A 25,773-nucleotide genomic window follows, 5' to 3' on the forward strand; every position below is an offset into this window, starting at 1 on the left:
AATATTCAGCTTCAAGATTCTGAAGAGTGATCGCGTCTAACTTTAATTTATACCGTTATTTTTTAATTGTTAAATATGCGTATTTATCAGATTTTTTTGCCGGTGCGGCGCGCTCCGTTTCAAAAATCTCCTATTTTCCTCCGAAAAATATATTTTCTAGATTCTTTGGGACATTCTAAATAAAATAAGTTTCTTGACATTTTTCTCAAAAGTTAATGGTTTTAAAGTTATAAGCGATTTAAAATCCGAAAATGCGTTTTTTTGTCATTTTTCGGATTTTAAATCGCTTATAACTTAAAAACTATTAACTTTTGAGAAAAATGGCAAGATACTTATTTTATTTAGAATATCCCAAAGAATCTACAAAAAATATTTTTAGAAGGAAAATAGGAGATTTTTGAAATTGAGCGCGCGGCAACGGCAAAAACATCGGATAAACACGCATATTTAACAATTAAAAAACAACGGTATAAGTTAAAGTTAGACGCGATCACTCTTCAGAATCTTGAAGCTGAATGTTCAGTCTTCAATCTAAGTATCTGGGAACCTCAAAAATACTAATTTAAATATGAGTTTTTAAGCCTCGAAAATGCGTATTTTCGCATTTTTCAGATTTTAAATCGCCTATAACTCCAAAACTGTCAATTTCTGAGAAAAATTACAAGATACCTTTCTTGTTTAGATTGACCCAAAAAATCTAAAAATATATGTTTTAGAGCAAAAAAATATGATCTTTTGTATTTGTTAAAAAAAATTGTTTAAACAATTGCTGCCCAAAAATTCCGCCCGGCACCATTCAGATTTGTTTAAAGGGGACATTTTTGAATAGGAATCCACAAAGAAACCGAATCAGAAATTTTTTTTAGACGGGAGCGGTCTCACCACATGGACTATAAGGTGTTTGATAAAGTAAAATCACACTCCAATATTGGCAGAGCAACAACCAGTGTAAGAATATTTTAACATAATAATATTAGCAGATACCAGAAGTGTAAAAATTCGAAGAGGAGGTCAGAGACAACGTCTTCCATGTCATCTACCCCTTGTGACTGTGTTCTAGCAAAAACGCCTAATATTAGTATTAGTTTAATAAGGGAATTAAATTAGGTATCTTAATGTGAATGCTTATACAATGCGCACCTAAACTGTCTCACAATCCAACAGATTTTCTGAACCATAAAATTTGCTACTACAACCGTACAACCTATTAGAGGCACATTGAAAAACAGACAGAGTCACGTCTACACAAAACGAAGAACAAGAAGAAGAAATTCGACGATTTTCTCTAATCAAGCCTTTCACACATGCCACATGCCTGTCTCTTGATGCAATTGAATTACCACACGCTGATTACATTCAGTCAGATACAAATGATAGGAACTGATCAGTGTAACGTTTACAAATAGAACGTTTATCATTACAGAACGTCAATTGAGTGATTACGTTAGTTTCCAAGGTTAAACCTGACCAAGTAATTACGAAAGATCAAGAAGTACGAATACTTTGAGGAACAGATTCTTCAAAGAAAACCAAGCAATCGAACATAATGACGAATATATATGTTACCGGCCAAACCAGACTTCAGGACAAACTAGTTTGACCTAAGACAAACTAGTTTGTCCTAAGCGCGTTAGAATAAACTAGTATGGCCTAGGCCAAACTAGTTTGTCCTAGGTCAAACTAGTTTATCCTGATATAAATACACACATTTCAGGCCAAACTAGTTTGGTAAGGCCAAACTAGTTTGGTATAGTTTGGCCAGACTAATTTGGTATACTGATATAATAAAGACTCAGACTTCAGGATAAACTAGTACGGCCTAGTCTAAACCAATTTAATAGTCGAGTCGAAAGTAATTTAGCGAACATGTAAGGACTTTTACATGCGGGAAATTCCCAAATCACGTCCCAACAGGGATGACAAAAAAAGTATACATCGATATATTGTATCATATTATTATATCATACATCGAATGAAGATATTGATACATGCTATAAATATATTCTTGTATAGTTAAATAATATAAAAAATAATAAATAGAAGGATGAGGTTTCCTCCAAAAATTAAAAGAAAAGATACACTTACCAATAAAATCGAGTACGAATTAATATTGTTTTCACCAATTTTGAAAAAATGTGGAAACGTTGAATTATCAACGTCCGTCTGTCCGTCCGTCTTTCCGTCTGTCTGGCTGTCCGTGAACTTAACTCCTCCGTCATTATACCAGGTAGAATGACAAATGAGGTGTCAATGAAAGCTTATAATCCAAGGATGGTACTAAAGGTGAGAAATTTGACCTGGCTGTCTGTCCGTCCGACCGCGAATATAACTCAATATTATTGTTTGTTTGTTACGAATAATTATAATTTTAATAATAATTATTATTTTTTTAAGAACAATGTATTTTATTTAATTTCCTATCCCTTGGCGAGGATGTTTTTACGATTTTCTCATTACCTATGCATTCTTTTTAAACAAAACTTATACAATGGGTAAGACCACTATTTACTCTAAAAATTAGGTCCTATTCATTTTTTTCGTATAAGCAACCGTTACGGCACAGTGGCGCCGTAAACCTCATAATATGCTTTAGCGGGCTCCAGTTTTTGTTTTTTTTTTCATCTGTTCGTTTTATTGATAAAGTACTTATGTAAAATAAAACAACACAGTGTAACCTACAAATTATTACTTATTCACATTTTACAATCTTTGCGCCCTAAAGCCACAGTGGTGGCCCAAAATCAATTTTTGCATATTTTCCCCACCTACACGCATTTTATTGCATTAATGCTACCTTAATATCACAACATTTACCCTTAGGTGGTCGCTAAGCAGTGGCGGATCCAGGGAGGGGTGATGGGGTGATCACCTTCCCCCCTCTCAAACCAAGTGATATTATATTCAAAGATTATAAAAATATTCTTTTATTTTTATAGAAATTTAGCCAATTGGCACCCCCATCTTAACGATGCTGGATCCTCCACTGTCGGTAAAGCATAAAAAGTACGCCATTCTTATAAAAATAATAATATAAGTATTTCTATAAAAATAAATGAATATTTTTATAATCTTTGAATATAATATCACTTGGTTTGAGGGGGGGGGTGATCACCCCCCATCACCCCTCCCTGGATCCGCCACTTAAGGGTGCGACCACTTAAGGGTAAATATTGTGCTATTAAGGTAGCATTAATGCAATAAAATGCGTGTAAGTGGCGCAAAGATTGTAAAATGTGCATAGCTCATAATTTGTAGGTTACACTGTGTTGTTTTATTTTACATAAGTACTTTATTAATAAAACGAACAGATGACGAAAAATAAAACAAAAACTGGAGCCCGCCAAAGCATTCATGAGGTTTACGGCGCCACTGTGCCGCAACGGTTGCTTATACGAAAAAAATGAATAGGACCTATTTTTAGAGTAAATAGTGGTCTTTAACCTTGCATAAGTTTTGTTTAAAAAGAATGCATAGGTAATGAGAAAATCGTAAAAACATCCTCGCCAAGGGATAGGGGTAGTTTCTGCAGTATATTTTCAAGGATTTCAAGGTTTTCGCAGGGATGTTGCAATAACCATATATATTTTTAAAAAGCACTATTGATGAAGCATATGCCCACATGGATCAAAAAGCAAAAAACAAAAAAAAATTTCAACCCCCCATTTTATTTATTTTTTTTTGGCTACAGGGGCTGCACTAGGAAATCGTTTTTAGTGTCCATGCATGGGTAATAATAACGTGCACAAAATTATATATGATTCATATTAATAGAGGGTATTGTGTATGAAGGATTCCAAGAAAATCACTTTATTTATTAATTATCTTCTTTTTTTTGGGGTGGTTCCGGGGAAAAAATGGGGGTGCATTATACAAATTTGTAAATAGCGCCAGTACATGGGTAATCGCTGAAAGTTTTTTTACTCTAGCATAAACGGTTGAGATGGTATAAAAAGGGGTTTTTTAAAATGTAACACCCTGTAACTAAAAATAGGACAATTACCCTTAAGTGAAACCTATACCAAAAAATCAGTCACTTATTTGTGAATAATTGCCGCAGGATTTCTTCTTAATTTCCGTTACAGTTAGGGAAAAATATATATTTTTTTAAAAACATCTTTTTTAAAAACTTGTCATCTTTGGGGCGCCACCCCCGCTAAACGGTGGATGATAGACATATGCTGTCGGGAAATAAATCGTAGAAAATATAGTCCCCTACATATTTCTATAAAAAAATTTTTTGTAAAAGATACAGGAAGGGCTACGTTCCGCAAAAAACACAAATTACCCCCTTTAAAGGGGTGAAAAGGGGGGTTCCAAGGCGAAATTTTTTCAGAAAAAGTTAGTCTTATAATAAGCACCCCTTGATATAACGAAAAAAAAAAAAATAAAACCGGACTTGTGTCCATTTTGCACGGTTCAACCTCTGTTTCCTACACTATAAGTATAAAATTAAGCTAAACCGAGAGCACAGTATAATGCTAACGAATCAGTAGGTTCACTCCGCGAAAATCCTTTGTTCTCTCTATATTCCATTTTGGTGACAATGTCAACCAATTCATCAAAAATTTTGGTCCTTCGTGCAGATGAATGACAGGTAACGGCATCCTACGTTTGCTGTGATTGGTCGTTATCGTCGCGCATTAAAAATTTTGTCTCAGAATGTTGTTCTGAAGCTATTTCCTTGTGGATTTTTTGTAATCAACTATTCTAAATGGAAAATAAGCCACAATTTAACTAAAAAAATATTTTATTAACGTTTCGACGCCCAAATCGGATGTCGTTGTCAAAATACGAAATATTACTAAATAAAAATGTCTCAAGAAGTGGATTTGGAACCGTCAAAATCCGAGAGTGATGTAACTGATTCGTTAGCATCAAACTGTGCCGAGAGTAAATAAATCAAGATCTGACAGCACACAACAAAACATATAGGTATGTAAGGAACAATGAACAAATCAATAAATAGTAAATAATGTAATAGTAACGAATCTAAAAGTTGCAAAATTTAAATATTATACAACGACACGAAGTAAAGAGTTGTTGACAGTCAGTGACGAAGAATGTGTAATTTTATAATAATATCATTCCTTAGAGCAGGCATTATTTGTGACTCAATCACGACTTTAAAAATGGCTAGAGAAAATAAAACACAAAATTCCTTATATTCAAATAACAATATGAATAGAACATCACGCCCTTCATAAAAACGTTTAAAATATCAAAACATATTAGAAAACGATAACATAGAGGAAAGCTGGATAAAACTCAAAGGCAACATAGTTAACGCCAAAACATAATAAGGATAGACAAGGCATACTGAGAAAAATAGCATAACGAGCGGGCAGTCGGTCGGTGGTAAATCTATCTCTTTTACTAAGCGATCCCGCGCATGTGACAGACAAAGATGGCTAGACCATTCAAAGTGAATATTGGCCAATGACGTCCTTGATATTGGCCTTACACCTCAATGCACAGAGCGGCCCATACCTTATCTTTTCTATTCTTATTATGTCTATGATTAACGCAGAAACGGATTAACGCAGCAAATGGAACTAGGCCGGACACGTCGTCCGAATCAGTGATGGGAGATGGACGAAGAGATTACTTGAGTGGAGGCCGAGATTAGACAAAAGAAGTAGAGGAAGACCACCTACTCCTTGGACTGACGATCTCAAGAAAATGTCTAGAAATTGGATGCAAAGTGCTCAAAATAGAGCACAATGGACAAAAATGAGTGAGGGCTATGTCCAGAAAGGGCTGGATGATGATGATGAACGCAGCAACAGAATCATTTAGAGAGAGAAAAGCAACGAATACTAACATATCAAAAATGAAACCCCATGGTTTAGATAGGAAGTGAAGATAAAATGTGAAAGAAAACCATTTTATAATATAGAACAAAAAAACATAACAGGCATACAACCACTATAAACGAATCAGAAACAAAACGATTAATTTAGTCAGAGAAATAAAAATGGAACACTGGTAGAGCTTCTCAAAACAGATGAAACACGACTTCTACGGTACACAAAAAGAAATATGGAGAATGATCAGAGAACAAAGAAAAGAGATAAACGAACTAATAAAAACGAAACTGACTTAGAAGGAAACATGGCAGACTACTTCCGATCTCTATTGGCTAAAGGTGACGATGATGCACAACAGCTGAAGTAACGACAAACGAAAAAATAAGACAGTGAAGAAATAAAACAAAGGAAAATCACCAGGAGAGGACAGAATATCAAATGGACTCCTAAAGTACGGAGGATAAGATTTAATCAAACAACTATTAAAACTAATTCAAAAATAATAGAACAAAACAGAACACCTACCACAAGAATGGAGATCAAGCAACCTAATACCCCTCCTCAAAAAAGGAGACAAATCGGAGACGGAGAATTACAGAGGAATTAATTTATTAAAGACAACATTAAAATTAACAACCAAACTGATAACAAACACAAAATTAACAGAACAACAAGGTTTTATGTCGGGAAGATCATGCACCGACGCTATATTTATAATGAGGCAAGTTCAAGAGAAATAATCTGTGAAGAGGCAATAGAGCCTAAACGTGGTATAAACGACATGTTTTGATTGATTGAGAGAAATCATTCTTCTTCTTCATGTAGGTACATGAGAAATCATTAGAATACAACAAACCGCCATATTTATGTTTCGTGGACCTTAACAAGGCATTTGACAGAATAAAATTAAAGGGCGTTAGCCATTTATTGTACGCAAGAGAGGTACCTATAGGAATAATTAAAACAATCGAACATAATCGAACATTACCAGAACAACACAATAAAAGTAAAAGTAGAAGAACTGACTGACCCAATTAACGCTGGCAATGGGATAATACAGAGGGGTTCCCTGAGTCCTCTGTTGTTCAATCTGATCATGGATAAAATAATAAAAAAGTAAGAACTAAAAAATGATACCAAATGGGAGAAAAACAACTTAAAATAATCTGCTATGCAGATGATGCAATACCAACAGAAACTAGCGTGTTTATTGGGTTGAATTTGTCTGTCTTTGACTTAAGTTTCATGTCAGCTAATATAATGTACAGTCGGAAAAATGAAAGAATACCCATGAACGATCACATCAATCACTTATTTTGTATTTGCTGTCTTTTTCTATAACAAACGTTTGTTATTTATAGAAAAAGACAGCAAATACAAAATAAGTGATTGATGTGATCGTTCATGGGTATTCTTTCATTTTCCCGACTGTATTTTTATGTTTCAACAATTTTTTCTTGAATTTTGGACCTTGTTAGGGAGATAAATTTCCTCATTTCCCTCCCCGTAGATCCGCCACTGGAATTTACAAAACAGTAATCAGACATAAGCGGCATAAACACGACCTGATACAGAGAGGACAAAAATAATGTTAGAAACAGCAGAGATGAAAAATCGATGGTAAGACTTTATGGGACAGAGCTAGAAGTACAGATGGAGACAGACAGGTGGAGAACATTAATAACTGGGTAAAAAACAGAAGAGTAGAATGAAACTACCACAAAGCCGAATCACAACAAATAGAGTAGTAAGGATGGAGAGAGATGGTTCCCCAATAGGAAGATCAGTAGAAAGACCACGAAAACGATGGAAAGACAATTTACTGGAGGCAGATTGAAAACACAGACAGTCATGTCTACACAAGAAGAAAAATATATACAGCAAACTAAAAGCAGAACAAAAAATGAAATCAAAAGCTGCAACAGGAATAATAAAACAGTGTTGTTGTTGTCAATATATTTAGACGTCGATTGAAAAATAAGAAAGAACTGACAATGATATTGATCATCTTTGTGCTTTTGGGATTTTCATATTAAAATATCGAAATGATTTCAGTCATTGAGTGGCAATTTTAGTTATTTACATCTCGATATTATATTAATTTTCATAAGAGCTAATAATATCCAATATTAAACGATAGCCTAGTATATCTCAGTATTGAAAATTATTGAATGAGGGTAATATTGATCCTCCTGGGCCCGCTTTAGAGACGTTATTCTCTTATTCTCTCGACTAATCTTAACGACTCCGGTTAAAAGGCAAAAATAAGGAATATTTCATCATTTTTCTACAATCCACTCATTCAGTCAACTATTACATAGATTTATTTGTATCTCGATATTACATTTATTTATATAAGAACTGATAATACCAAATATTAAACAACGATTACTTATCTTATAAACCTAATATAGTTCATTCAACAGCTTTATTATTTTGATTTACAGAGGTTATAGACAATTATTTATAGATATTTATTTATACATCATAAATTTTTATCTTTCAAGCGAGTCACTGTGTAAATATAAAATGCTAAGTCATGTGAACCATTAACTTGTGACAGAAAAATAACACTAAAAGTGCCTTTTTGCAAAACGTTTTCTTAGATTATGATATCCTTCTTAGAATAGCCACCAAAAGAAGAAGAGCATAATATGTTCATACTTTTTTACAGATCATATTTTTTAGTCATTTGATTTCGCTTTTTATATTGTTTTACTCGAAACTTAAAATTAAATTTCGATTCGATAATTAAATTTACTATCGAAAAGTCACCTTCTAAAATCAAAAATATTTTTTTGTTACAAAAATATATTCAACAATCGAAACAAAAAACGCGAAAGAAAGCGATTTTGTTTTTTGCTCAATAACTTTTTTCCACGGGGATATAGGTAAAGGTATTGCTTCACAGAAAAAAATATTCTATCCTTCCTCTTTAAAATGACGTTTGGTAGAAGTCTTTAGAATTTATAGTTTCCGAAATATGATTTGTCAAAGTTCGCCACTCACATTTTTTGCCCATTTTCCCTATTATTTCGCAAACATTGTTGTGTAACTTTTTTCTACGCAGTTTTGTAATATGCAATGAGACATTTTGTAGGAAGACAAGTCAATTGCCTTTAAAATTGTCTATTGTAGAAGGTTTTATGAATATTTTTAAGCAAGATATGGTTTTTCAAAGTTTTATACTTTTAACGATTTTTGATATTATGTTTTACGATCATTTTTAAATTTCACATTATAACTTGTTTTCTTGTACACTTAGGCGTATATATTAGGGTGCATCGAAAAAGGCCAAAAAAAATTTTTTTTGCGATGGAAAAGTAATATCTCACAAAAGTTGCCCAATCAACTGTTAAGTATTTTGGTAAAATTTTTTCGAAATTGGAAAATATCTTCTGCCCCCCCCCCCAAAGACAATTAAAAATTTTGAAAAAATGTTAACAGACGAAAAAAATTTTTATTTATTTCGAAACGAAAATGTAATAGCTCACAAAAGTTGCCTAACACACTATTTAGTATTTTAGTAAAATTGCGTTTAAATAAAAAAAAATATTTTCTGCCCCACACGGCACCTAAAAATTAGAAAAAATAGAAATGTAATACCTTATAGAACTTGAATAAATAAATTCGGTTTAAATTGGAAAATATTTTCTAGTTTCACAAGGCAATTAAAAATTTTACTTAAGAAAAGTATACTAAAACATTATTTTTATAACAAAATAGCCTAACTTATCCGTCTCCCTGACGTCACCCAAGTTTTTTAATACTAAAATAAATATAAAGCAAAGTACAAACTTAGGTATATACATATTACAAAAAAATATGGTAAAAGCATTCTATTCGAAGTTGTCTTCCAATTTAGCATTAAAGTGAGGTATAGTTATTCTGGAATCAATTCGAGTTTTTATAAATCCATCACTCGAATACGCTCCACAAACTGCCAGAGAAGCTTGTGTTACAAGCTTGACACATCGTTCTACAGATTTTTTGTGGCAGTGATATTTCTCAATCTCAATGTTAAAAGGGTCTAAGTTAGGATTCTTAATAAAATCTAGCAGATTGTCACTCGAAAATCTAGAGAATATAGGTGGTTCTGAAGGTGATATTCTTGTTAGTTAAATAATTCAAAGTACCTAGTCGTTTGAATAAAAAATTTTATAGGAGAAAGTTTGAAGTCCCTAACGTTTTTTGATTTGGTCACTGGCATCATTTGAATGTCGCAGACATACAAACCACTGAAGCAGGTTTTTAAGAAATTCTTCTAACAGCCGTATTACATCACCCTTAACGCCAGTATTTACTGTTTCGTCACATACAATAGCTGGATTTGATACTTTCTGATATACTTGCACCCTGAAATATTTGCACCCTGGCTCATGCACAAGTGTTATGTGTTCTTCCACGATCGATTGACCATAAAACTTGGTACTGTTTTTTACGTGAGCTAAAGTTTTGTCTTTGCGTCGGTAACTTTCTTCTTTTACCGTTGTTCTCTCTTATTATATTTGTTTTTGTTTTCCCTATCAATCGAGCTTATCACCATTTTTCTGGGACCTCTTTGATTTAATAGAAATTCGCGCTTATCCAGAGGCACTTTTTGAGATTTGCTACAAAGACAATTAATCAGAGTGTCACATTTGCATGCTGCAAGATCGAAACGTGTAGTTTTACTTTTGTTCTTAGAGCATTGAATTTTATTTTTGTAAATTCACTGTTTTGCCTGTTCTTAAATGGTTTCATAAGTTTCATATATTTGTCATGATAGGCTTTTAAAAGCTGAATAATTCTTGTACATTAAATTATTGAAATTAAAGCCTTTTTCCATATTTCCTTCAATTTAATTCCAACCTGTTCGGCAAGACCAGAAAATTCTGGCTCTTTCTTGCTGAGTTTTCTGGCTCTTTCTGCCCCCCCCTGCTGAGGGGGGGACAGAAAATTCACTTAGAAAAAAAAATTAAAAATACCAATATGCTGAAAAATGACACTAGCAACTTTTTCACGCTATTAGATATAAGATTTCCAACTTTTATTTTTTCGATGCACCCTAATACATATATATTGCTCAATAAAAAAGAAAGCTTAGTTTCTTTAATTTAAAATGGTGTATTGCAAAAAATATTTATAACAAGATGTGCTTTTTCAAAGTGTGAGATATACACATGCAATATGTCCCACTAAGTTGGAACCATATGAAAAACTTTTTAATAACTAATTTTATGAAAAAAAAACTATTTATGAAATGCTCTGAATAGTCTAACCCAGCGGTTCTCAATCTTTTTGGGTCATGTACCACCAAATTCTTTTTATTATTTTTGGTACCACCTAACTGAAATACCTATTTAGCTAGGTGATCTAATTAACTATAATAGTGGTGTTTATTTTGGCTGTTTTGCATTTTGTGTACCATCTCAAATAATGAAATGTACCACCAGTGGTACATGTACCACAGATTGAGAACCGCTGGTCTAACCTAAATGCAATCATCATATTATATCAAATTTTATGAATAGTCAACTATTTCTAATGGGAATAAGCCACAATTTTACCAAAAAAAGATTTTATTAAAGTTTCGAAGCCCAAATCGTGTTTCGATTTCAGTAGTATTTTGTATTTTGACAACGAAACCCGATTTGGGCTTCGAAACGTTAATAAAATCATTTTTTTGGTAAAATTGTGGCGTATTCCCATTAGAAATAGTTGATTATAAAAATGCCACAAGGAAATAGCTTCAGAACAACACTTTATGAATAGTATTAAAAAATTTTCTCAACTTACGAATACCCTTGGATATCCTACTGATATATTGTTTAAAAATAATCATATAATTTTTTAGAATACATCATTTCAGTTACGAAAATAAGTTTTCTTTTTTATTCCACAATGTATGTATCTATAATATGTACAAGAAAAAAAGAAGAAAACGAGAAATTTAAAAAATATTCGCAAAAAAATATCAAAAATCGTTAAAAGTATAAAACTTCGAAAAACCATAACATGCTTAAAAATAGTTGTACAACCTATACAATAGACCGTTTTAAAGGTAATTGACTTCTCTTCCTATTAAATGTACCATTGCATATACCTAAAGCTGTGTAGAAAAAAGTTACATAACGATGTTTGCGACATAATAAGGAAAATAAAATAAAGTAAAATTTAACTACTTTTAAATTTAGTCTACTACATACTGTAAAAATAAACATAGCCTTAGCCTTGTTGATGAGGTGAATTCTTAACTAATCAGTTCTAAACTGCAACAGATAGATATGTGGTTACAATAGCGATACAAAATTTCCATTGACTACAATGTAATTTAATCTACAAGCAAAACTCCTCTTTTTAATTTAGGAAAATAACTGATTCTAAGCTACACTCACGTACAAAATTAAAGTAGCATTGAAATCGTTCAAACTAAATCAATATGTTTTGATTTCTCCACTGAAAATAATTAATTGATGAATCAATATGCTTCATCTTTAGTGGGAGCTGATTACGAACTTCATTCATCTACAAAACAGAAACCAAAAGATATTATTCTTCGTAAACTTAACATCTACAAGTGAACTAAAAAGAGTTAACACTTTGCGGTCATAGATGGAAACAAATTAATAGTGCCCAATATAGAGAAATTAAACAAGGACATTTTGGACTATTAACCTCTATCTATTAAGCTAAAAAAGCTTAATTACAGTAATTTTCGTATTCCTAAAATCGAAAAGAAATAAGATGTAGTGCTTAGATTGCTTTCCCCATCAAAATTTTCCAAAGTCCTGTTATGTCCAACTCCTTTGTGTTTGTTCTAGAATCTTTATGTGTTATTTATCGACTTTAAAACAAAAAATTTTTATCATTACAAAGAAACCTTTTAATTCAGCTTAACCAAGTAATGTTTTCAAAAATTTTAAATTAATTTTTAACCTACTCAACTATTTATTAAATTCAACAGATAGCATAAATGAAATTTTTTTCATATATTACTTTTTCAACTTTTTTGTTATATTCCATAAAGTTTCATTGTTCTACAGACAAATATAACTTTAGATTACAGTAAATTTAATATCACCTATTGCATTACCGATATACTTGACTTTATTCTGAATTAGGTATTAATGATTTTATTGATTGACACTTTTAATTAAAATTTTAGCAAATTACTAATTTTTCAATTTCAATTTTTTCAAATATATCAAACCAATTTTCACAATCAGATCACAACTATTGCATATCCGACCAATCTTGTCTAAAAATTGCACATCCAACGTTTACATCTAAGTATAAGTTCTTGAACATCCTGAACAACATCTAATAACCCTACATATATAAATAAAATCTATACAATTAATAAAAATAACACTTTATATATAACTAACAATTTTCGTTTTCTCGGTTTAATGTCGTGTTTTCTTACTAATTCCACCGTACCTCAAGATCCTGCCAATATTTTGTTAATTTATTATTGTCAAATCTATCCCACTACCAACCCTCCTTTTAGCAAAGTTCAGAGAAAAAGTATGATATTGACTACTATATTCATTCCTTATACCGGACACATTTAATTTTACTTTAACCGGGACCTGAAGATGCTTCGCAAAATATAGACAGCGAAACCGGTCGTCAGTTGTAAAATAAATTGTTTGTGAGAACGTCTCTCTTTTTCTTTACTACAATATTACAATACTTCAAAACTTTTACAACTTTTACAACCACAAAAGCAGAATGGGGGGAGGTCCGTGTGGTCAAAATAGCAAGAGCTAAATCACCAATCGGTAGAAGAAGTACCGAATGACCGCGTGAAAGATAGAATGACAACCTTACGCATAAAGGTATCAAACCTCCAATGAATAAGCAGAATTGCTTATAAAAAGAAAGAAAATCATTTATACTATTCTAAGGAATAATTTCTGTGCTTTTGAAATTAAGAACCTTTAATAAGAAGCAGGTAATGGATAGTACACAAACAAAAAACAAAAAGGAAAAGAGGAAAAGAATATGGTACAGTGTGATTTCTCGTGTAACCTGAATGTATTGATTTACAAGACAAGACATAAGTATGTATATCAAATTTTTAGGATACCACGTTTTAGTTCAATCGCATTTAGATATAACCTGAAATTATTTAAAGCAGTGTATTTTTGCATTATTTGCTTTATAATTATTTATAATGAAGGCGTTTACAAGCCACAAAACATGGTTTTTAAACTATTAAACTGTTTGCATGGTTTGCTAAAGTATAAAATTACATCATTATGATTAATTTGCGGTATAGTGTTAATTTCTACATAAGGCTCCCATTTCTAGGTACCTACCTAATATTAAATTTCTCTGAATATAGTGTGTCACATTAAGGTACATAAATTCTCATAAAATATCCCACTGTTATTAAATATTAAGAAGTAAAACTAACGTTTAACGCTTTTTTCCGTCTCGCACACAAAACTTCTGCTTTTCCTGTTTCAACGTTTTTTTAATCCACTTTTCTCAGACGCTGCCAAGTCAGGGTTGTATGCAGGGCCGCGTTTAGGTCAATTGACGCCCTAGGCAATTCTCTAGTAGCCGCCCTTCAAACATGGACCTACCATTTTTGCGAAAAAAATTGCAGAAATTTGTATTTAAATAAGAATACACTAAAAATGGATTTAAACTACGATGTTTATATACCTATCACAGAAAAAATCTTCACTCCAGTTTGATCACATCACAGAGTTCTTGTCAAAAAAGACATTTCAAAAAAAATTTTCTTAACAAACTCGACAAATTGTTAACACGTTCTTGCGTCATACTTGATGGGAAATTATTTTTCCACCTACCTCTACCGAAAGTATACTTTTTCGGACCTGATTGTAGGGAGCAAAGTTGTACTTTTCCTCCCTAATATAAAATATTTTTCCTCCCTAGGGAGGAAAAGTAAAAGTGACGTCATGGTATTTGATTCATGAAATATAACTTATTGACGCCCTGTACAATATCTATTTTCTATTACGTAAGTATCTATACATTTTAACGTTTACTTATAAAACACCCTGTATTTTGCAGAATGGTAAAAAGCAGTAAATTGTTATTTTGATTTAACAATGTTTACATTAATAATTTGACTTATATTTGACAGTTGACAGTTTATTGTACCTACTTGTAAGTCTTAGTTTTAATAAATTTTGTTGGTTAGTTACATAAATAAATTAAGTATAAATGAAAAATGACTTGTTATTAATTTGAGGAAGGTGGAAAAACCATATGTATAACACGGGAATAAGTAGCACTTTCTTCCCTTGTTATACAAATAGCTATTTAATTCTTGACATTTTCGAAAATGACCTTTCAGCGGACACGCTGGCAACTGGGATGCACAAATAACTGTGCAAAGCAATATCAAAATTAGGGAAAGTATCTTTCAATCCACTTAGTGCAGTCACTGAAGGTTTTCACTTCCCATTTCGTTGAACCTCCATCGATTTTCATGAAAATTGATAAGTGGTTAGAGGATAGCTCAAGGAATAAAGGTGACATGACGCCAACTTGCGCTTTTACCGTGGTGGTGAATGCCACTCCTTCTCAGGGGTGAAAATTATTATTTTTTAAATAATACCATAAATCTATAGAGAGACAAATTCTAAGCAATATTTGTTATATAAAGTTATTAATATAATTCAATACTTTTTGAGTTATTAAAGATCAAAGATTTTATTTTTTCGTAAAAAAATGCATGTTTTAAAGCTGTTTTTCACGTATAACTCAAAAACTATAAGCTTTTACAAAAAAGTTATAATTATCAAAATAAAAGATAATAAAAATCTGAATACACTCCTCACTTACTTAAAGAACTAAACTAATGTTAATTCAAAGTGTGTTATGGGTAATTGAATGTATATTTTTTTCGACGAGTACGCAAATCTAAGTATTCAAGTTTAAATAACAGGAAAACGAAGCATTTTATAAAATATACCTGTAAAATATAATGATTTTAACAATTTTGACCGGTTTAGAATTCATATTTTTGAAAAAAAGATATAATTTACATAAATCAGAATTTTTAAAATTATCGTAATTTTCATTTTCTTTTGATAATAACTCCAAAAATACTCAATACACGTAAAAAGTGATATATGTATAACCAAATTTTAGTTTTTTCTGTATCCAATATTTTACCTTTTTACTATTTCTGTAGGATAAAAAATAACCAAGATAAAAAGATTTAAAGCTTAAATTTTGCTGCGAGAACCATGTAACCAGGGCCATTCAACCTATTATTTTTAAAAAAGTAAGGGGTTTAAAAGATTAAATTCAACGTGGTTTAATCGTCATTAAAATTAACTTTCAAATAGTTTTTAGGCAAACCTGATATCGTAAAAATTAACGGTGTTATTAAAAAAAAACAATAACTTTTTTGGAAAAATTTTTAAAAGATAGATTTTGAAAAATATTTGGTGCCTAAATTTTAATGCTATCAACTTGTTCAGAGGCTCATTTTATAGATATTTCTAAGTACTTTGACAAATGTTTATAAGGCTATGTTATAGAATTCATCATTTTCCCGTTATTTAAGCTTGAATATATGTACTTAGATTTGGGTACTCGCCGAAAAAAAAATATACATTCAATTACCCATTATAACTATAACTCACTTTTAGTTAACACTAAAAGGTTTTTCCAGTAAGGAGTTTATTTCATTTTTTATTAGTTTCAATTTTGGTAAAATCTTTAGTTTTTGAGTTATTTATGAAAAATCGGTTAGAAACATACATTTTCCTCACGAAAAATTAAAATCTTTGATCTTTAATAACTCAAAAAGTTTTGATTTATTTTAATCACTGTATGTAACAAATTTTGTTTAGAATTTGTCCCTCTATCTAATTTTGGCGATATTTTTAATAAAATAATTTTCACCCCCGAGAAGGGGTGACATCCACCCCCAGGGTAAAAGCGCAAGTTGACACCATATCACCTTTGTTCCTTGAGATATCCTCTAATCACTCGCCAATTTTCATGCAAATCGATGGAGGTTCAACGAAATCCGAGGTAATAGCTCATATCCACATTCAGTGACTGCACTAACTCTTCTTATGTCAATTATTGGTGATTTTATTGTGATATCCAAATTACCCTTTAAGTGAATTCATTCATGTATGAATGATGTATCTTGGTCATCTTTATTTTGTATCAGATTTTCAGCTTCTTTAATAATTTCTTCATTGCTTAATTTTGTCGATCAGATTCCAGACGTCTATTCAGGTGTCTTAGTGTCGATTATAATATAGAATGTGTGGATTTTCATCTCATCACTATTTAGCTGAAAAGTTTAGTTCATCATCGGCCTCCTCGTCAAATTGAATTTTTCTTTTTCTCTTTCTTATTTCTTTATATGTTTTATTTGGGCACAATTTTTTGGCTTCCTTGAGGTAAAGTAATTTGAAAGAGCTTCATATACTTACTCTTTAATGACAGAACCCAGATCCATAATTTTTATATACAAATATTTTTTGTACAGTATTCTTGCCGCCCTCTCATAATGTGCCGCCCTAGGCAACTGCCTATATTGCCTAATGGATAAAGCTGCCCTGGTTGTATGTAAGATCGCCCACAAATGAATGATTTCGCGATTTCGCCTTCAAATAGTGATATGTTAAACTAGCCAGGTGAGAGCTGGTATTTTCCTGATGTAAGAGGAATTATTGGCGAATAAATCATAATCGTTTTAAAAGTGAATAAAGGCACTTTTTTGAGCGATCTTACTTATAGGTACGTATATAAAGTAGGCGAAGTTCTAAACTTAGGTACCTTTAAGGCTGAAGTGAGATACGATCTTATTATATCCGTGACTTTTATTAAAGCTAGTTTTCACACTTTTTGCAACTCTATTATTGTATTTTGCCGTGTTGTATTGTTAAAAAAAACAAACGCAGTATAGATAATTATAAATTTGATAACCGTTATACGTTATACAAATATATGGCCAATAGATCATTATACTCTTCTTCTGATTCTATGTTTGACACAAAGCGTATGGCATGTCCAGAGGACCCTTGTAGATTTAGAGGTTATATTTGCAAGGTACACATTCCACGTAAATTCTTACACGAAGTCAATTCTCAATGATAACTTTGAGATATTCAATCTCTCCCAGTATTATTGTAGGCCTCGATACCGCGTACCAAAAAAAGTTGATTATTAGCAAGCTGAAACTTTGTTAATAGCTTAACGGTGTCTAGTCGGGCAAACTTTGATGTACGGGAATACTGGAACAGGGAAAGTTTTAATTATGGAACAGGTTACAGGTTTCGAACGTCAGACTACACAGACTTGTTACCCTTTCATTAAACTCGCATGCAAAAATAACACCGCTATTTACCACCAACATAATTCCTGTCATTTGTCATGTTCTTCGAGTTGAACTCATTAAAATGCCGAATTGGTGATAAACACCAGTCTGATTTTTGAATGAGAGTTTAATGAAATGGTAACAGATCAATTGGAAGTTCTGTCCGACAAAATACATGGAACGTTTTCGTAGTTTGACGTTCCAAATTTTTAACCTATTCCACAATTAAAACTTCCCGTGTTCCAGTGTTCCCATATATCAAAGTTTGTCCGACTAGACACCGTTAACCTATTAACAAATTTTCAGCTTGCTATTAATAAACTTTTTTTTGTTACGCTGGATCCAGGTCTATTATATTTGTAACCGGAGTTGCAGCAGGTTGAACCACACCCTTTGCCAACAACAGAATACACATAAGGAAATGCCTGCCTATTTTGTAGTTGGAGGTCCACATTTTTTAATATTTATAATGATTTGTAAGTTTTATGTAGGTATTTAACTCTTTGAGTGGTTAAATATTATGTTATAAACCCCACTTTTGTTAGTATATTGCTGAGATTATCTTCATTTTAGACTTTAGACCATTGCAAATTATAATAATCAGAGAGCGTCAACAATTATTTCTAGCTAAAACTTGAACAAATTGGAGAAGAGGAACATCGGGAAGGGGATATTGCTTTTCAGTGGCTCCTTAATCTCATTGCACAATGATATAATATATTTTCGATAAGTAACCGAAACCAGCATCATTACATCCTGAATATCATAAAAAGGCAAAAATTTGAAGAGAATCTATAAATATCCATCATACCAAGGACAACAAAAACAATCATGAAAGGCACATCGTCATCACACCAAAACAGCAATTCAAGGGCGACCTTATTTTTTTATTGAAAACGATACCCGCTCTTTTAAGAGACAAGATGATCAAATGGGCTCTAGTATCTGTATTGGGGTATAAGAAACATGGGGTATAAATGGAGTCCGACCTCGCTGCTAATAATAATTGTTAACCTATTTAGGCGTTATTTCTTAACCGTCTACCGCATACGAAACCTTTTGTGGCTTCAAAATTTCGAAGTATTGTAGTATGCATAATATCCACTGCCCATAGAAAATTCCGACTACATCATAACTAATACTCATTATATTATGCATCTGTATGTTTGGTTGCGTACAAGTCAAGAGAAAGATCGTTATAACCTCATTCATTCGTACACATGTAATGAATGTACGGTAGCTTGTGTAAAATAGCGGCTTCCCACTGGTCTGCGATTTTACGGATCATCACGCACAGCCGACGAGCACGGACCACCACGCACCGCAGACAGAGGTCTTCCCATGGTCTGCGATTCTACGGATCATCACGAACAGCCGACCACCGCGGATTCTAATTATTTCTAACGCACCGCGGACAGAGGTCTTCCCATGGTCCGCGACAGTCTGTGCTTTTGATCGAGATTATATATGTGACTCATTTAATTTTGGCATTGATTACATTGCGTTTGTCAAGTTTCTTATCTCTTTCAATGTTTTCGTTTTGAATATGGTGTGAAATGTGTAGTATGCACATTCCATGTAAATCAATAATTACACACATAATGTATTTTATTTTTAACAAAATGTGTTAACAAAAATTATTAACTTGTAAAAAAATCGTTGCTCAAAAACAAATTTTGGACCAACTTTGGATATGCTTTATAATAGTCAGGGAGGTAGTGTAAAATTTGACCGGAGCATTTTAGCATGGATGTTTTTCTTTATTGAGTTAGGTGTTCCGTTAAAAAATGATGTGTCAGCCAGCCCAAAATCGGGGCTTTTAGGCAAAACAAGATAAAATATGAAACTAGATGGAAAAACCCTACAACTATATGTCAAATATTTATCTCCGTGGCTTATTTACATCCATCATGGCCTAAAATACCTAGCTCCTGGCTTTCACCCAGGCAAGCCGGGTTCCATTCCCCACGTTGGAAGTTTTTTTTTGTTTTTAAAATTGACATTTTGATTTGAAAAATATTTATTTTTATAATGCCATGTTTTTGATGTTTACACGACACAATATAAAAAAGTTTCTATGTCCTTTATAGAGTCGTAAACTATGCATTTGATCATAATAGGATGACCTCCAGCAAAGTTGTTGTACATGAACCCGGGAAGGTTTCTGAGTGAATACGACCAACCTAAGTAATAATTATTTGCGCAAACAGCACAAAAAACTATTGTTTATTAGAAAAAAGGGTTGTTTAGGGTTGCATGTATCTTTTGATTATACATCATATAAAATTAAGAAAAAACAGTTTGTCCAAAAAAATAAAAAAGAGTGTAGTGTGGGGGGGGGGGGGGCAACCTCCTATACACTTAGATTAGTCGTACCAACTCAGCAACCTTCAGTCATGCACAACAACTTTGCTTAACCCGGCATTGGTCGCTATATGAGATTTTCTCTCACGGTTTAAGAATATTGCACACAACTTTTTCCCTGGTAAATTACACATGCTCTAGTTCCTTCTTGTCTCCGAATTATCCTTCCTCTACAATCGAATAGACCGTGTATAATATTATTCAGCATTATTTTTAGCATTATTTTATATTGTAGCATTATTTTATTTTGTATTTGAAATTTGAATCGTGCAAAGATAATTTTAGAACTTACCCTGTTGCATAACAATAAAATAAAGGTAGTAGTACAAATTTAAAATTTATATTGAAATATTAAAATTAATATTATTTCTACATTTTTAGATTAGGTTAAACTGTAACAGCGCATCAACAGTCACATTGTGTAAAGCTAATAATAACTTTATTAAGTTTAAAATCTATTTTGAAAATTATATTTCGTAAAAAAAGGCGAAAGTTGGGTACCTTTGTGAGACAAAATCTCACGCGCGACCACTCACTTAAGAACCAACCTAGCGACTAATGCCAGGTTAAGGTCAACATAATAATGATCAAATGCATAGTTTACAATTTGTGTTTTTGGCAAGTGGCCGGTAACACAGGTTTTACTGTATATGCAAATTTAAGGAACAATAAGAGGAACCTTAGAGAATGGTTTAACTGTAGTTCATTACAACTGCTCAGAGCAGCAGGCAACAAAGTGACCATAGCCATTATGATATCCAACCTCCGCTAGGAGATCACCACAGACGTGTCTGTGCTATCACAGACGACCACTTCCCATGGTGCGTAGTGCGAGCTGGTCCGCGTCTGTCGGCGATATTGCCGATCTTGAGAAGCCGTAGTTACTACGGACTAGTACGGACCAGCACAGACGCGTCTTTGCTACCACGGACGATACGCTTCCCACGGTGCGTGGTGCGAGCGGGTCCGTGTCCATCCGCAATATTGCCGATCGTGGGAAGCCGCTATAGACTCCACTTTGAAGTAATATTTTTTATCGAAATAGTGAATTTATTTGTGGGAAACAATTTTTTGGAGAAAGTAAGTATTATTTTTTATTGTATAAATCTTTTTCTACATCGAATTTCACTTTACAATGTAGGTTTATGATGTCATCTATTTATCAAACCATATATGGTTTCGTATGCATTCCGTCTAAATTGGTATAAATCCGTAAAATCCAAGAATGGTTTCGAATGCATTCAATCTTACTTTGGTTACAGCATTTATAGAAAAATTATACGTCTGAATGCGTCTGAATGTTAATTATATTTTATAATTGACAGAAATGGCAAAGATTTTTATTTTCTTTTCAGAGCATCATTACGGTAGCTTTCCTGATGAGAACTAAGGGGTTCGAAATGGCCATAGAAAGAGGTAATGATCTCTGAATTGAAAATAAAAATAATGCCTTTATCTACCTACGTTCTTACTCACGTATTGAGTACAAGGAGACAGTTTCGTTGATCTTTGCCTCGATGAAAATATGTGTTGTGGAGTGCAACTATATAGACCCCCACGTCTCTGCATTCATCACCCTTTATTCCTTGCAAATTTTAGAAGGATGGGGAATAGGTATAAGAGAGAATCTGTTTCCGAACTAAGAAATCCAAAGATTTTATTATTTTTAAACATTTATTTGTTTGAAAATGGAGTCTTTTGGTTTCGACAAGTTGTTAATAGATGTCGCTATAGCGTCTGAATGTTAATTATATTTTATAATTGACAGAAATGGCAAAGATTTTTATTTTCTTTTCAGAGCATCATTACGGTAGCTTTCCTGATGAGAACTAAGGGGTTCGAAATGGCCATAGAAAGAGGGTAATGATCTCTGAATTGAAAATAAAAATAATGCCTTTATCTACCTACGTTCTTACTCACGTATTGAGTACAAGGAGACAGTTTCGTTGATCTTTGCCTCGATGAAAAGATGTGTTGTGGAGTGCAACTATATAGACCCCCACGTCTCTGCATTCATCACCCTTTATTCCTTGCAAATTTTAGAAGGATGGGGAATAGGTATAAGAGAGAATCTGTTTCCGAACTAAGAAATCCAAAGATTTTATTATTTTTAAACATTTATTTGTTTGAAAATGGAGTCTTTTGGTTTCGACAAGTTGTTAGAAAAATTATCATTTGGTTTTTATTTTCAGAATGGACTCTGGGAAGTTTTATGGCTCGTCTAGATACGTTAACTGTATTCCTGATGATGGAGATCTAAGTGAAGACGATCTAGGTTCAGATTTAGATCATGAGTATATTCCTGATAATAAAGAACTAAGTGAAGACGAATTAGGTTCTGATTCAGATGATGAATATATTCCTCGAAGTCGTCATTCCCAGTCTGGTGATAGTGATAGCAATGAACAAAGCAATTTGGATGAGAATCTACCTAGTTGCTCTGGTATAAATAGAATTTTCAACAAAAAAAAAAAAAAAAAGAAACCTGAAAATTTTTTATGGAAATCAGGCTATTTGAAGCATTTTAATAAACGTGATTATCCATTTAAAGGCGTTACAGAGCTGCCAGAATGTATCCATGAGTTAGAAACTACTGCAGATTTTTTCTTGTTTTTGTTTCCAAAAGAATTAATATTTATGATTGTTGAACAATCATACCTAAAAGCCCTGCAGGATAACATAAACAAACCTGCCAATATTAGCGAAAACGAAATGGAGCAATTCATAGTAACTGTAATATTTAAAGTCATTGGTGAAATTACCATCATCGAGGCTTTACTGGAATGCAACTGTAGGTCAACCACAAGTATTTGAATCTATGACCTGCAATAGGTGGTAAATTATAAAGAAAAACCTTCATTTTAGTGATAATATTCTATATTATCCTATTGGTAATAAAGGCCATGATAAACTGTACAAAATTCGACATTTATTAAATAAGATTAAACAAAGACTTTTATTGGTTCCCAAGGAGGAACATCTAGCTATGTGGACGAACAAATTATCCCTACGAAATGCCGGCACCACCTCAAACAATATAATCCGGCAAAACCTCACAAGTGGGGATACAAAAATCAAGTGGTGTATCAGGTTTTAGTTATGACTTTGACATTTTTCCTGATGAACAAAGCAATACTTTTCCAAATAGAGCGCCTGATTTAGGAGTCAGTGGAAATGTTGTCACTAGACTGACAGAGACAGTGCCGAAGAACGTTAATCATAAAATATTTTTCGATAACTGGTTTAACAGTCCAAAATTACAAATTTATCTTACAAAAAATGGATTGTTGCTTTTAGGTACGGTTCGATTAAACCGTGTTCCAAATTCAGGAATCCCATCCGAAAAAGAACTAAAGAAAAAAGAACGTGGTTTCATTGTAGAAAAAGTTGCCCTTGTTGAAGACGTAAACATAAGTCTAACAAATTGGTTCGATAAGAAGCCAGTAAATATGTTATCAACTTACGTTGGTAGTGAACCTAGAACCACAAAACGTAGATACTTCCGAAAAGAAAAAACATACAAAGAGATTCCATGTCTTCAAGCTGTTGAAGTTTATAATCAGCTTATGGGAGGAGTGGACTTATTAGACTCGATGCTGGGTGTTTACAGAATCCATCCAAGATAAAGAATATGGTATAAACGAATTTTTTTTTCATATGTTGGATCTATGTGTGGTAAACGCTTGGATACTTTGGCGTAGAAAAAATGAAGAAAATTGCTATATGCCATTATTTGACTTCAAACAAGCCGTTTCTGAACATTTATGTAAATCTGGAAAGTCACTACCAAGAAAGAGAGGTCGTCCAGTAGTACAAAATGGGACTCCAATGTCTAGTGGTCCAGGAACTCCAACGTCTAGTCGTCAAGGAACTCCACCTGTGTTAACCAATGGAAGGACCCCAACACCAACGAAACGAGCAAGAAAAACTCCCGCAAGACATCAGGAGATACCATTAAATTCTGTGCGTACAGACAACATTGGACACATGCCAGAATGGCAAAAACTTCGACAACAGTGTCAAATATGTACAAAAAAAACTTACACCAAATGTATAAAGTGTAAAGTATTTTTGTGTTATAACGAAAAAAGGAATTGTCTATTACAATTTCATAACTAATAGGTACGTATTTTTGTATGTTAACATTCTATTAAAATATGTTCGTATAATGCATGCGAAACCATATATGGATTTTCAAAAAATCTTCCAGTTTGTAGTTATTGCATATGAAACCATATATGGGTTTTCAAAAAAACTTTTATATATAGGACTAAAAAGTTATTTTTAATGTATTAATGCCTTTTCTATGTCTTAATAAAAATCATAATACATAAAAATATTTTTTATTCCATGTTTGCAATAATTCATGCAGTAGAGGGTTATGGTTAAGGAATATTGTTCGAATTCTCAAAATCTCTCTAAGCTCAACATATCTCTAACGCCTATTGATGATATTAGAAATGGAAATAATTATAATAACAATCAAGAAGTACCCATAATTAGTGCTGTTTTTAGCATTTTTGTTATATTATGATGGAATATCCATCAAGTAAGATGTCTTAAATTGTTATTAATTTTTTAAGTAAAATTGAACATATATAGATCTTCGAAACAGGGTTCCTATAGTCATAGTAAGTAGAATTTACCCAAATCGTATCCCGAACCTACCATTATTATTTTATTTTGGGAAAGTAACAACGAATGTATTGCAAAGGGCTTAACAATCAACGCAAAGAAAACAAAATAGATGGTGGTCGAAAAAATTAATATCGAAGACTCAGACCTACTAAAATTGGATAACAAAATCCTGGAAAGAGTGGAACACTTTAGATATCTGGGTAGCTGGATTCAGTGCAGGGTTGAAAGTGATGAGGACATTTCGACCAGAATAGAAATTGCACGAAAAAGCTTTATTATCTGGAGTTCTGTATTGTACAGTAAAAGTCTGTCATTGACCACACGTCTAAGAGTATTGAAGTGCTACGTCTGGTCATTTTTGTTCTACGGATGTGAAACCTGAACAACAAAAATAAAAAATCTTAACAAATTAGAAGCGTTCGAGTTGTGGTGTTACCATCGCATACTCAGAATCCCGTGGACAGCACACATATCTAACGAACGTCAGCATGGGCGCCCATAAAAAAATTTTCAGGGGGGGCCAGACGTGAAGATTTTGCACATTACATTTTGTACACTATGGATAACAATATATAGTTTAAAGTACTCGAGAAGCTAGGGGGGCCACGGCCCCCCTGCCCATAGGTATGGGCGCCTATGCGAACGTGTGCT

At 32.8% G+C, this 25,773-nt stretch overlaps 1 protein-coding gene across 3 annotated transcripts in view; it reads right to left on the reverse strand.

The window, feature by feature from the left end:
* Positions 1-25,773, reverse strand: part of LOC126878779 (monocarboxylate transporter 3) — a 407,545-nt gene that overhangs the window by 85,251 nt on the left and 296,521 nt on the right. The window lies entirely within an intron of this gene.

The sequence above is a fragment of the Diabrotica virgifera genome, chromosome 1 (assembly GCF_917563875.1).
Source record: "Diabrotica virgifera virgifera chromosome 1, PGI_DIABVI_V3a".
In the NCBI taxonomy this organism is placed as follows: domain Eukaryota; kingdom Metazoa; phylum Arthropoda; class Insecta; order Coleoptera; family Chrysomelidae; genus Diabrotica; species Diabrotica virgifera.